The following is a 7,379-nucleotide window of genomic DNA, read 5'->3' as shown; positions in this document are numbered from 1 at the left end:
GAGTCTAGTAACACATTATTCATGTGTTGTTGTTATCATATAACATAATTATTAATTGTTCTGTTGTTATTAAACTAATTATTACACTAACATAAGTATTCCTCGGAATGAAAATCATCTCAGTATCCCACAAGCTTAGATTTTTTTTCATGTTTGCTATTTTTCTTTTTGAAAGGCAAAGATTTTTCAATCTGTCTTCCTTTAACCTAGATAGCTGTGCAGTGCTTGTAAAATCCTCTGAGAAATAAAAATGGATTTTCATGTGGGAATGATCTGTAATTTCCATTTACCTGGGAACTTTACAAGGATTAGATAACTAGATGGAAATAGAGATTTACTCAACAAAAACCAAGAACTGGATCCTGCAGATTGCTTAAGAGCATAATTAGGTCTCCACATCAACAGTCCCACCAGCCCAGCTCACTCCTATTCAGACAGAAGCCATCTCTGGATCAAGAAATGGAGAGATTTCAGCAAGGCTAGTTTTATCCTGTTACCTGTTAGATGATGAGCTTGGAAAACATTTGGAAACTCAAGGTCCTATTATGGAGGTTGAGGTCATGCAGACATCATCTGATAAGCATAGCTTCATTGGTGACCTTTCTATTGACTCTATAGGGTACTCTGGTTGCCTTGTAAAGCAAGAATCTGTACCACCTGTGGCTTTCTTGTCCTTTAGGTTATAAATATATATATATATATTTATACTGTGTTTATAAAGTGAAAACAGACACCTGAATCACAAGTCCTGAAAACAGCTGGCTACACATGGTAATGGGAACAATATGGTAATGGGAACAATATAGTCCTCATTTTGTTTTCATGTCCTCAGGGAACCTCTGTGAAGCTGAAGTAAAAACAAAAAGTATTTCTTCTGGCCACCTTTACTATAGGTGATTCCTCCATCCTATTCTCTTCCAACTGTTCCTCAGGATAAAACACCTAACCTGAAATCCAGAGGAATGGGACACCTGACCTTTCAGGTATTCAGACTCCTAATTCCACCTCTCATGGAAGGAAAGAGTGTAACAAGACAATGGAATTTCAGTCAATGGGTGGAATTGCTCATGTCAGTGATAAGTCACACCAGAGTTTTCATGATCAGGCCCTAATTTTTTATATTTCTTCCCCCACGCCCTTGTAAAGTGATGAGCTCTTTACCAGAGAGAACATTAGGAAATGCAGAGCAGAACATAATATTTAAGAAGTCACACCAGGGACATTTTACTCATCTGGGATTACTGCATATTATATCTGTAATTTTTTTCATTCGTTGAATGGTTGCTTATGTCTCTAAAATTATTTAAAATACCTCAGTTTCCAAATGCTGTCTGGGTATGATTTCCGTTACTAGTCATAGCATTTAGGAGAATCTGATGCACTTCTACAGAGTAGGAGGAAAAGATGTTTACCACCCTCCTTTAAGTTGATCTGCAAAATGCTGTCCTTTCAAACCTTCCCCAGGAAGATGTTATGAGTGAGGATGATTTTTTAAGCCACATTTCACACACACACACACGCACACACACTGTTGCTTCTCATTTCTTTAATATATCTATTTTTCTTCTCTGGGAGTGTTTATTCATGGCTCTAAAACAATGTAAAAAAAATGCTCAGTGCAAGTATCTAGAGGTCTTTCAATTTTGATTTTGATTCAAGGAATATATTTCTTAAAAGTGGCATCTGAAATTAATATAATTAAACTATTATTGAGGACTTTTTGAAGAAATATAATTAATAAAGTGTTGAAGAAATGCATTGTCCAAATTACAATATCCTGCACCACCTGCAGTGTCACATGATCATCCCATTAAATAGTGTTATGTCCTTCCTGTATCCATTTCAAGTAAGCTTGTTGAAGAAGAACTGAGGCAGAGGGTAGAGGAAGTTCTTGCCTGTCCTTTGAGTAATTACAAAAGGTATTCTGCTACTACACAGTCATGCAAAACAAGCTCTTTGGCTGTCGTTACTCCTTCACTTTGGAAAGGGCACTCCAATTCCACAGTCCTTCCCTGCTTGGGTGCATGGTAGGAGGCCAGCTGTGGAGCAGGGTGAGAGAGACATCCTTGCACTTGCCTGCTTTTCCCTCCACATTTTGGGTGGCACATGATCAGCAAAGAAGAGTCTTGGCTAGTCATGGGTTCTGCTTCTTCCACTGATGTACCCTGCATGTGAAGTCCTTCCACATCACTTTAAGCCTTCGTGTTTTGGAGTGAACTGAGCCTTTGGGCATGGCCTTTAGCTGGTTATGGTCTAGTAGATCAGCATTCAGGAGAGAGAGCCTAGTTCTGCTTTCTGTGACCTGTCAGCCTTGGCATGTCTGTCATGCCTCTCAGAGACACCCCTTGTAATCTTTTTCTGTCTGCATTAGCCCTGGTCCAAGGATACCTACTGGTATCAAGCTACACATTCTTTTTCTTTTGATCTTGGGGCTTCACTGATAGAAGGTGGTCAGTAAGGCTGTGCAGCAAACTTTCCAGGTCCTTGAATGCTGAATGATGTTACAAGACTCATTAAAACCTGCCCCTCAGGAAAAAGTGTTAATATCCACCTGTCTGCTCTAATCACTTGTTATTACATATTGTCTCCATGTATTTCTTCTCTGTTTTAGGGTGTGAGTTCAGTACAGCAGTGATTGCTTCTTGTCATACACATACACGATGCCTCACACAATGCAATGTTATAAAAACAGTGCTTATATATTGTCTTTTTCAAAAGGTCCTGGGGATATCTTTGTATTGCTTCATATGGTGCAGTGCTGATCAAAATTGATTCTCTTCTGGGATTAGGAGCAACATTGCAACACTGCGTCAGCACTGAGCTCTGCCCAAGCAAACCATCAGTGGCATCCAGGCAGCACGGCTGCCCTTCAGCCCTTCACCATCATACTGAAAGAGGAAGAAGGACAGTGCCATAGCTTCCAGTTGCAAAGTAGATTAAAAATATATCAAACACTCAGTGCAAGCAGCTGCCACCAGATGCTGGCTGTGTGAGATGCTGTGCTTTGGAAGGTGGCTGATGTTCAAGGGTCCATGGGAATTTTTCAATAAAGCCATTGCCTGTACTTTCATCGCTGCTTGTTTCTGTGATATTTGATTTGACACAGCTGTTGCTTGCAGGGCTTCTATTTGAAGGGTTAGGAAATCCTAAAGCTGTCATTTAGTGAGTGATACTCTTCTATAAACTGTCTGGACTTCTATAAATATTGCTGACTCCATGCAGGGCATTATTATCTAATCTCCCAGGGAACATCTCTAATCACAGTCTACCCGCCATTGTCAATCTAGGACACATCGAATCCTTAGAAATAGCAGTGGAGAAATCATAAAATGTTCTAATACATGGAGCTGGCAGACAAGTGCGAGACAAGATCACAAACAGTACAAAATGAACAGTTGCAACTGAACGTGCTTCTCTCTTTCTCCCATCAAAGTGGTAGCTGAGTGAGCATGACTTCAAATTAACACTGGCCTTCTTCTTTTCCTTTTTTCTTTTAAGTAAATTTCCCTTTAATGAGAGCTGCCTATCTGACACTAACACAATTACCTGCAGTGGACAAAACATCAACTTTTGCTCCATGATGAAAGTGGTCTCTTTTTCTTTATGAATTCATAAACAGTTTTCCAGTTTAAATAGGTCTGATTGTGGTGTTAGAATGGGTGTTGTTTTAAGTCTGACTGTGCAACAGTTCCGAGGCCTAATTATACCTTCTTTATATAAGTCAATAATGAAGGAGAATAGAGGTCAGGAAGAAGAGCTGGATGGTTCTATTCACATGTATCTTTATCAAACTCATCATTCAGGAAATGGATCATGAATGCTGGGGAAATTGTTTTCTTCATCTCTGAGTTGGCCTTAGCGTATAAGTCCTCCTTGAAAACACTACCCATTGTGCAAGAGTGTAACTGCAAAGTGTGAATTTGTGAACAGCCCACATACCATTTAATGTTGGAGAAGGTTTTTGTGAGGATTTTGGGGGAAGGATCTCAAAGATTATCCACTTTGAAAGAAAACAAACAAAAAAAAATGAAAAAAAATAAATAAAAAATGAAGACCATTGTTCCCTGGTAGACTACACAGGTAAGACATTCATCAGGCTCTGCATGTATGGCATGTATATGACATACAAACAGCAGCTTGCATTGTCTGGTTGAACACAATATACTTCATAACCAGCAGATGCAAACATACAGCACTGGCAAGATTCCAGGTAAGCAGACTCATGCAAGCAAGATGATAAATATACAGCTGATTTTGGTTGTCTTTGCTGTTGTTATTTATGGAGCAAGCTTGAAGTGTGACAAAAGTTGATCAGAACGAATGGGAAAACATGGAGCCACATTTTCAAAACTATTTTGTTGTTTTAATGAAGACCAGACTGTTTCCAGCCGTTGTTACTTTCAAAGACCGCAGTCAGTATTTCTACCCCAGTGAGCTGATTTTTGGTGTGAAACAAGGGTATCACATGATAAGTTGGTCTGATATATGACAGTGCACTAAGATGACAGAAAATTACAGAAATTGAGTTGTCCATCCTTTTTCTAGAGGCATGCCTATTTTCTTACAATTAAAAAAAATAAAAAAAAAAAAACCTACAGTGGTCTCATTCTCGGTGTATGATTCACACCTTGGCCTACAGAAACTACTTTGCAAGCCTTGTAAGCAGCAGTTTTTGCAACAGCAATTCCCTATTGCAACGCCCATACTGAACTCAGTCATGTAATGTGACTGAGTTGTCCTGAGGGCATGTTCCACAGGCATCAGCGTGCACCTGTGCCTGACCTACACTCTGTTCTGTGCCTCATCACCTCTTCAAGGTACCTTCTTATGAGCCCTGTGGAAAGGTCCATTCCAGGAGGATTTTAAATAAAATCATGGCTGTTGTCATTATTGCTTGCCTGACGTATTAAATATAAAATAAAATAATAAATAAGTAAATAAATACATAATAAAATAAAATAGCACACACACATACCAAAACACCTTCTGGGGAAGCTGGAATACCTGTCCATGTTACAAAGAATGTGTTATGCAACTGAGTGAACTGTTACAGGATGGAGACAAGGATTCCCAATTTTCACCTTATCATTAGGTTAGAGGCAAATAACACTCACCGTAACACTTGCAAAGCATCCAAGCACTGATATTGGAATTCCAGCTGGGACAGGGATACTTAGATGTATAGCACTATAACAGCTAAGAGTGTGGGCGGTTACCAAGCTCTGTCTGGTATCCCCACATCTGACTAAAGCTGTCATTGTATAAACATCAGGGCAAGGGACATGGCTGCTTCTCAGTGACTGTTAGGTGGCTTAACTTTCTCATTGACGTGAAGAGACACCACAGAAATGTTTATGTGCTGTAAACTTATGCTGTGGATTATTTTGGGTAGCTTGTTCAGTTAGCTTTACACCAATTCTAAAAGTAGATGCTCAAATTTCCCTTGGCTGGAGTCACCTGGCCTCCACAAAGGGCCACACAGTAGGGCTGTGTTTCCACCAACAAAAATCCATTATGTCTGAAGATGTGCTTCTGCACAGGCTCCAACTTGAATCTCGACACTGCTAAGCAGCTGAGTGTATTCCCTGACATCCTTTCTAGACTAAATGAGGCAGATCTCTTTCCTCCTGCAGGCGCTGGCCATGTGCTCAGAACACACCTACGGCATTGGACCACATACCAAGTATCATCAGAGAACAACGATGGCAATCTCACTTTTTCTTCACTTCATTGTCTAGAGTATGCAACAGGGACCTCTTCCAGATGGAGTTTTAGTCCTGTTGTCTATAGGGTAGTGTCCTAATTACAAAGCCGAGATGGACCTTCATTAGTCTTGCCTTTGGTAGGTCAGTATGTGCATGGTATCTTCACTGAACCAGCAGAAGAGAGTGCAAATCCACGAGTGAATGCAAAAATAAGTAACTTTCTAACATAGTAATGTCTGGCACCAAGAGAAGAGAGGGATGGTTCAAGTCATAATCTCACTCTTTGAGTATGAGATATGATTTCACGAGTGGTCTTCCTCAGGGGTTGGTATTGGGACTCCGGTGCTGTTTCACATCTATGTTGGTGATGTGGACAGTGGGATTGAGTGCAACCTCAGCAAGTTTGCTGATGACACCAAGCAGTATGGTGCGGTCGATATGCTGGAGGGAAGGGATGTCATCAAGAGGGACCTGGACAGGCTTCAGAGTTGGGCCTGTGCAAACCTTCTGAAGTTCAGCAAGGCCAAGTGCAAGGTCCTGCATGTGGATTGAGACAATCCCAAGCACAAATACAGGCTGGGTAGAGAATGGATTGAGACCAGCCCTGAGAAGGACCTGGGGGTGTTGGTGGATGAGAAGCTCAACATAAGCTGGCAATGTCTGCTTGCAGCCCAGAAAGCCAGCCGTATCCTGGGCTACACCAAAGCAGCGTGGCCAGCAGGGCGAGGGAGATGATTGTCCCCCTCTGCTCTGCTCTCGTGAGACCCCACCTGGAGTCCTGCATTCAGCTCTGGGGCCCCCAGCACGAGAAGGACATGGACCTGTTAGAATGAGTCCAGAGGAGGCCATGAAGATGATCAAAGGGCCGGAGCACCCCTTCTATGAGGACAGGCTGAGGGAGTTGGGGTTGTTCAGCCTGGAGAAGAGAAGGCTCTGGGGAGACCTTACAGTGGCCTTCCAGTACCTAAAGGGGGCCTACAGGAAAGCTGGGGAGGGACTCTCTGTCAGGGAGTGCAGTGAGAGGACAAAGGGGAATGGTTTTAAGCTAAAAAAGATTGGATTTTTAGATTAGATGTACAGAAGAAATCCTTCACTATGAGCGTGGTGAGGCACTGGCACAGGCTGCCCAGAGAAGCTGTGGATCCCCCATCCCTGGAGGTGTTCAAGGCCAGGCTGGATGGGGCTTGGGGCAACCTGGTCTGGTTGGAGGTGTCCCTGCCCATGGCAGGGAGTTGGAATTAGATGATCTTTAAGGTCCCTTCCAACCCAAACCATTCTGTGATTCTGTGATTCTGTGATTCTGTGATTCTATGATTTATTTTTTTTAATTACAGCATTTGTTAGAATGTCACAGGTGATTCCAGGTTTTTACCCTCACCATTAGGCAGAAGTTCACATTCTTTGTCATACACCAGCCTATTTAAGCTGTACAGGTACCACAGAGAATACCACCTCTCAGAAAGCTTTATTACCTACTGGGTAGGATATCACAATTGTCATGATACGGGTTCAAATTTGAATCTCTGAGGCTTGTATGTTTTGTTTTTTAATGTTGGACATGCTGTAACATGTAGTCCTTATGCAGAGAGTAGGGCTGCCATCTCTGAGTGCAAGTTCTGTCATGCACAATTCCAGGAAAAAAGGAAGTTAGTGTTTGTGACAGCAAAAAAGCAC

The sequence above is a fragment of the Cygnus olor genome, chromosome 2 (assembly GCF_009769625.2).
Source record: "Cygnus olor isolate bCygOlo1 chromosome 2, bCygOlo1.pri.v2, whole genome shotgun sequence".
Lineage (NCBI taxonomy): Eukaryota > Metazoa > Chordata > Aves > Anseriformes > Anatidae > Cygnus > Cygnus olor.
Note: the sequence above shows the minus strand (reverse complement) of the source record.